Source organism: Choristoneura fumiferana, chromosome 13, assembly GCF_025370935.1.
Source record: "Choristoneura fumiferana chromosome 13, NRCan_CFum_1, whole genome shotgun sequence".
Taxonomy (NCBI): domain Eukaryota; kingdom Metazoa; phylum Arthropoda; class Insecta; order Lepidoptera; family Tortricidae; genus Choristoneura; species Choristoneura fumiferana.
The window spans coordinates 10,375,462-10,383,485 of record NC_133484.1 but is presented as its reverse complement, the minus strand read 5'-3'; the positions used below and the strand labels follow the sequence as shown (position 1 = coordinate 10,383,485).

General features: G+C 34.4%; 1 protein-coding gene across 2 annotated transcripts in view; it reads left to right on the top strand.

Moving 5' to 3' along the window:
• The first annotated feature begins 1,059 nt into the window (after nucleotides 1-1,059).
• Pxd (Peroxidase) overlaps nucleotides 1,060-8,024 on the top strand; it is a 141,826-nt gene continuing 134,861 nt past the window's right edge. For both annotated transcript variants that reach the window (XM_074096234.1, XM_074096232.1), the window contains exon 1: nucleotides 1,060-1,174. The gene's annotated coding sequence lies outside the window, so the exon portion shown is untranslated. The remainder of the gene's footprint in view (nucleotides 1,175-8,024) is intronic.

Genomic DNA, 8,024 nt, shown 5'->3' with positions numbered 1-8,024 from the left:
CAGCTGTAATTTTTTGGCATAAATATACATATCAGTCACGCCGACAGTTTAAATAAAAAATAAAAAAAAAACTTTATTAGGGTACTTCCCATAGAAATTAGCGGGGTGATTGTGGATATTCTGGACTAACCCTATAGTGTGGGGTATATCGTTGGATAGGTATTTTAAAACCGGGTTTAAATCTAAAATCTCGTATTGTTTTTAAAAAATTCAATAGTTTCACTTTATAACATCGTTTACGATCTCATAGGTATCTCTTATTCAACCTTCGTCAAGGTAGAGCTAATCACTGAAGACAAATACAGTGAACTCAGACTCAGACAATTTATTTAAACAGACAGACGCATTATTATTCTGGTATAATTGAGGTAAAAACTATCCTAAAACTAACTTAACTATACATACATTTCGCCTAGGTCTTAGTCTCTGCGGAAGAGTGCCCACAAGGCTGGCTGAATTTCCGCGCTGGATTGGTGATCCCTATACGTTCGGCGAGAAATGCACCAGCCCTATGGTCATTCCCTCATTGATAATAGTCTGAATACATACAGTTATGACAATAAATTAAACATTCTCAACAAATGATCAAGCATAGCTGTTTTTACCTTTAATTATTATTATTTAATTTTCCTCTAATTTGACATTGTAAATTAATTTTTTTTTCTATACATTTGACGATCCTTTTGTGAATTTCTTATTCCCTGCCATGTGTTTATAATGTACTAGCTTTTGCCCGTGGCTTAGTCCGCGTGGAATTCGGTTATCGCACGCTCCATTTTCCGGGATAAATAGTAGCCTATGTCACTCTCTGGCCCACAAACTATCTCTATGCCAAAAATCACGTGGATCTGTCGCTCCGTTTCGACGTGAAAGACGGACAAACATACAAACACAGACACTTTCGCATTTATAATATTAGTATGGATTTTTCAAAAGGTAATAAATAAATCTAATCTATCTAATCTAATAATTATTCTAGTGCGAAAAACTATCTAACTTTATCCCCGCTGTGGCTGTATAAATAAATTTCCTTGTGCCCCTTCTTTCGGTTTAGTTCGCTCGAACAAGCCGCAGCGCCGCCTGCGCAAGCCAGTGGAGTTAAACGGACCGTTAAAATAAAATTAAGCGACAGTTAACGTGTTAACATTGTGTGTGTCCTGTTTATTATTTTTAGGTGAGTGATTTTTTTAATGTTTACTTTTTTTACTTTATAAGTATCAATGGTTGACCTTTATTTCAAACTAGCTGTTCCCCGCGGCTTCGCCCCCGTTGTTTTTTTTCTGTATTTTCTTCCATAAAAACCTTCTCCTGATAGTAATGAACACAACAAAAAAAGAATTAGCGAAATCGGACCAGTCGTTCCCAAGTTTTGCGCTTAGCAACACATTTTGTGATTCATTTTTATTTATATAATATTATTATATTATATATTATATTATATATAATATAATATATATACAGATAGATGTAATGATTCTAATTTTAGAAGGGGGTTCAAATTAATGATAATTTTAAACTATTTTGTAATATAAAATAGTAGAATATCTGCTTTTATGCCTAGGATGCTTAAAAAGATAAATAATTCAAAGAACAAATTCTTGAACTTCTTCAAAAATGTAGAGATTTTCCCAAACTACTGTACCTATCTGTAAGGGTGAAGCCAGACAAGAGTAATTTTTTAAGTTGAGTCAAGTATTTTCGGTCTCGTAATTTCTATTGCTTTCAGTTTTGTACAAAAGTTCAATTTGTGCCACACGGTGACTCAAAATTACGTTACGAGAGTATTTTCGAAGTCGCGTATACATGCGACTCACAACTCAAAAAATTACGCTCATCTGGCTTCACCCATATAGTACTTATCTAACTAAGTATACTTATCTAATTATTGTATATATTGAACTGTTTGAGAGAATATTAGCTACAGATTTATTTCAGCAAGTTGTCTATTTAAGCTAATATCAAATTAAGAACTTTGTTGTAGACTAAGTTTTGGTATGTCATAAATTGTTGCTCCCTCGGCTCCAAGCTCACGACTGTTTGATAAACTTTTATTTTGTCGAGCGCCCAGTCAACGAAGAGTAGAACCATGACAGGAATTCGTTGTAAGATATATATCTCGTATACGAAAAAGTGAAAAAACTAAGTAATAATAGGTACGTGATGAGCATATTTCTGAACTAGGAATTCGGAATTAATATCTTATATTATTTCTTACGATAGTTTAAAGTTTATTTTTAAAAACATTATTGTTTTTCTACACACACACACACACACACACACACACATTCCCAAATGGGGTGGGCAGAGCACACGAAACGTTACCGCTTCGGAGCAACTTTTAGTAATTTTAGGTTGTTTTTTTAAGTTACATTTATATATATTGACTCTAATTCGAGGGGTTCAATTTTCTTCAATTTTAATTTGATTTGTAAATTTAAAATAGTAGGATATCATTAAAGGCTTAAATCGTATTTTTATCAATAAAACTCTTTAACTCCAATAATAGTTTTAAATTGAAAATACAAACTGTAATATAGATGCACAGAAAAACCAGAAAAATAAAATCATCACTGGGAATCGAACCCAGGTCCTCGGTATTCCGTACCGCGTGCTATACCGCTACACCACTGATGGTCAACGGTACAGACACGAATTTCTCCTATGCACCTCATATTTTAGTTTGTTTTTTCTTATGCTAGCCACTTAAGCAGTGACGCTAGCGACATCTATACCGTAGCCCTCATCGAGAAACTTTTTTCGGCACTCCATTGGAACTAACCGCTCACCCGGACAAGAGATGTCGTTACTAAGCACTCAAATTAAGATTGTTTTTTTGGAATCTTTTTGTATTTTTTATTTCAATTCCAAATTATTACTTTTACGGTCATCCCGTGAAACCTAAATTGAAAATACAAACTGAAATATAGATGCACAGAAAACCAGAAAAATAAGACCATCACTGGGAATCGAACCCAGGTCCTTGGTATTCCGTACCGCGTGCTATACCGCTACAACACTGATGGTCAACGGTACAGACACGAATTTCCCCTATGCGCCTCATATCTCAGCTTGTTTGTTGTTTGTTTAGGGGAAATTCGTGTCTGTACCGTTGACCATCAGTGGTGTAGCGGTATAGCACGCGGTACCTACGGAATACCGAGGACCTGGGTTCGGTTCCCAGTGATGGTCTTATTTTTATGGTTTTTATATATTTCAGTTTGTATTTTCAATTTAGATTTTACGGGATGACCGTAAAAGTAAAAATTTGGAATTGAAATAAAAAATACAAAAAGATTCCAAAAAACCAATCTTAATACTAGTTTTGCCCACAATTTTATATGCGTATAACCGGATACTCGTACCGCGAGAGCTTTAGAATATTTCGTGACAAAACCTATCGTATCAATTAATCAAAGTTAATCAAATTGAAGCGTGAATGAGTTGAGTAACAAACATACGTCTAAGCATACAAACTATCACGTTTCCTTAAGGCGACTTTTTTAACATTGAGTATTTTTCGTGTGGTGTTGTTTTTGGTAAATTATATGACTTGTTTGGGAACTCCTGATTGATTACGAAACAAATTGTCATGTTTTACGTCATTCCTAAAGGAAAGATTAAGTTTTAGTGTGTTAAAAACCACAATATAAGCAAAGACAGCCGGAACTCCTATAGGAAATTCCAAAATATACATCGTCTAGTCTTCTTGTTACATGATGAACACTCATGCAAAATTGTATGTATCTAGACAAGTATTTAATGTTCGACCAAACAATATAAGTAAATCATGTTTCTATCACATATCGACAAAAATACGAATAGGTATAAGAAAAGAAGAAAGTAGTAGTAATAAAGAAAAAAAAATAAAGAAGAAAGAGAGGAGTAGTAGAAGTATTCTTATTAAACTTACTTGTATTTGAATTTCAACTGAAACTTAGCAAAAACTTTAATGTGTAAATAATTATTCTCACTGTTAAAACTTATAATAAATATTAAACCAGCCGAGTTATGTCAATACCACGAAATTACCTACCTAAAATATCCAATTCTATTTAAATCCTATTAATATTGTAATGCGTGAGATTGTAAGTATGTGCGTACGTATAAGTGTGTAACTAGGTATTCGGTACTTTTTCACGCTAAAACTGCAGGACGGTGGAACGGCTATTAGGTAATATAAATATATGCAAATATAGTAAAAAACAATAGTTAAAAATTTAAATACGCACAAACATGTCCTATAAATATTATTTTTAGTGAGATAAATAAATTATACCCACATTGTTACAATACAAAATTCACTGTCCGCCATATTTTTTTCGCAGACGCCATATTGAATAATTATATAGCCTATGTCACTCCGACAGTTATGTTATGACAAATCCAATGATACCTCATATGTTAAAATCCGTCTAGCCGTTTAGGCTGCAGCGAGGACACAAGAAATGGACATGTATACATACACACATACGCTCGAAAAACATAACCCTCCTTTGAGCAGTCGGGTAAAAAAAAGTCCAAAGTCCATGTAGCGAGTTGGAATCAAAATTATTATTATCTAATAACAAAATTGACCCAGTTAATATCATGGGAGAATGAAGTAATTGAGGTTTTTTCTTAAGTTCAATGACTGTTGTTTTTATAAGAAACTAAGTACGGTCATGGTCAATCCAAAAAAGTTCAGTTAATATAGATGCAATATAAAAATAGACAACTTGGTTTTTGATGGATTTTTCGTTCTTGTTAGTTTTGTTTTTCCTTACTTAATTTAATAATTATATTAAAATAATAGTTATTCTAGATTCCAGCCGTTTTAGTAATTAACACACACATATACACACTCAAATATACGCACGAACACTCACAAACTTTGGCATTTAAAATGTTAGCAGGATTAGATGTTCTTTACCTAACCTTCAACTTAAATACCAACTATAATAGCAACAGAACTTTCAAAAACGAAAGGTTATACTTAGTAAAACTTTTTTTTGATAATTTCTTCGGAACTTGCGCGATTTTCACGGCCACTTAGATTTAATTGTACCGCTGTCATACAAGAACTATTTAAAGCTCAGATTATAAGTAACGTTACTAAGTACAGATTATCACATAATACGAGAATGGTCACTAACTATTGGCCAGCGTTTACGATTTATGACTTAGATTTAACAAATTTTGCAAAGACGGTCGACGTAATTATCACCGTGGCTTGTAATCGGCTCACAAAGGCTTGTCTAAGCTAAGACAATGTCAATCGTCTATCCATTACAAGTACTAGTACAATGCCTTATTATTTTTCACTCGCACGTTTTTCCTCGACACGGTTACGGCTGGGTAGGAAACGCGTTGTGAAAGACCCCTGGGTTTGTACAACTCATTGTAAACCGCTTAATATTATCTGTTTAACCGTTATAACTTACATTGTTGCTCGGAAAAATCGATGTCCATACAGTATTCCTGGAGTGTTCATACACAACTTACCTATGCTGAAACTCTCGATAATACTGGTATTTACCTACAATAACAGTGACTGAAAATGTCTTGATTCTATTTCGTAGGCTGTCAACTTGTTTGTTTTCCTTCGCCATGAAGTTTGTATTCCAAATTGTATTGTTGTTGCATTTTAAATAAAGCGAGCCCATTTTTGAAACCACGATCCTTTGCCTGAAAGGCCAGACGTCAAAGCAGTAGCCCACAATGAATTTTTGACTTTTTGAACGTGGTGGCCTAGCTTCAACATCCACATAAATATAAGTACCTACTCTATGTCAATATTCTAATGTTACTCTCATGTCAATAATTTAGATTCATCATTCCGCTACTATATCGAAAATAATAAAAGAGATTTATTCAATACTTTGTTTGTTTATGAGGCACTACATTATATATTATCATATTACAAAGCCACAAATTTATTAAATTGGTAGACAACTCAGTTTATGGGTGTGCTAGACATACCTAAGTCTCTACGCAAACAGACGTTGTTTTTCAGTTACCCCCGTAAAACACTTTGATTCACATGCACACACATACACACACAAACTGTGACTACAAGACCCAAATAAAAATTGCTTCTAAAAATATGTGTGGCGTACCTAAAGATACTCTTTTCTTTCTTTACCTACATATTGGTGTTCTTTTTTTCTTTGAACTTGATACGCATTACGCAATCGCGTGTAGATGTTGTGATAGGTCAGGCATAGATTAATATCTCAGGGATCAAATGGAATTATCACTTCACTAGCTTTGATATTAGATAACAATGGATGCAATTACAGAGCAAAGGTATGCCCGCATGAGCATTACGAGAAGTCTGTTTGTTTGTTAAACTTGAGTGTGTACGACCGACCTTATAACGCGACTGCACAAAGAAAAATAGCGTACCATTTTCAATGTTCACGTAAGCTACGTAATTAAATTCACAGGTTTTGTTGTTGTTTGCAGTTGTGCAGACTATTTACAGAGGTCTTATTATCTAACACACTTGGATTCACAATCGCGTAGACCACTTCTTTCTATCACATGGCATGGGACGAGGGTAGAAAGAGACGGTGAATGCGATCGCGAACGTCAACGTGTTAAGCCGCATTCACATTTTATCAGTCGTGTTGTGTCGTGACGGTTTCATACATTTTATATAGTTGCGTTCACGTTTATCTGATGCAGTGTATTGTGATGGCTTGAGTTGTGTCGCATCATAAGCTATAGAGAGGGAGAGAGACACAACACAACACGTCAGATAAAAGTAAATGCGGCTCTTAAGCGACCACAATACGACCCCTGAAATTTAAATTCAATCAAAATTCAAAACTAAAAGGATTCAATTATAAAGGTTTAACAAAATCAGACTACAATAGTAAATTGTTATTAAACAACTAAACTATTTATTTGCACGTACTTGTCGTACGACATTGAGAGATAAATAATAAGTCGAGTGCTGACAAACATTGTCAAGAGATCCTTGTGATTGCATAATTAAGAACTCTTAGGACCTGTTTTACTAAACATTGATAAATTTTATGTGACGAATAATTGCGATGCCGTCTCTTTGTTTTATCCGAATAAACAGAAACGGTATCACATTTATCTGTCACATAAAGTTTACCAATGAGTGGTAAAACAGGCCGTTAGGCTCATTAAGGTTTTAGATTGATATCGTACTCGAAACTGGATTTGCTTTAACGTAGTTGATGTCTCTAATATTAATAGACTATTAATAGTATCTATAACAATACCTTCTCATGCCGTTTTTAGAGTTCCCTACCTCAATTAGCAAAAACGGAACCCTTATAGGTTCACTTTGTTGTCTGTCCATTTTTCTGTCATGAACCTTTTGGAGCTGCAACAGATTGTACAGTATAAAGGAAAATTATTATGATTAATTTTATGAAAATCCACCAAGTACTTTTCAATTATACGAGTACCTACAACACAACCAACCAATTACAAATGCCATTATAAAAACAATTATTAATCGATCGAGACCTTGTTTTTTCATCAATCGTTTCTCTGTAAAATACCAATGTTTCGAAATGACTTGAAGATAGACAGACACCAATGAAGTCGCGGGAAATAGGTTCCATTAATCTACTCGTAGAAAGGGCAGATTATGAACAATTTCACTACCGAAAAATAAGTCCAAATGCTAAATGCCCATATGTGGTGCGGGCACCAGTCTAATCCGCAAGAAAGCCTTTTATGACCACCATGTTCTCATCGGTATTAGGTACAAATGTTTCCTTATTTGTTCAGTCGACCTCGACCCTTTGTGACTTCACAGTATTGTGGCGCAATGATACAGCTAGAAAAAAGTAGGCAGCTTTTCTTTATTAGATGACGTAACAGCTGAGGAAATTTAACCTACGCTACGTTCTACTCTTTATTTATTACTAGTTGTTGCCCGCGACTTCGTTTGCAGAGAATTCGTTTATCATGTACCCGCTGGAAAAGCACGGCAGGTTTACTACTTAAGCATGTTTTTAGGTTTTTAAACTATTATAGGCCGATATATACTCGTACTGACC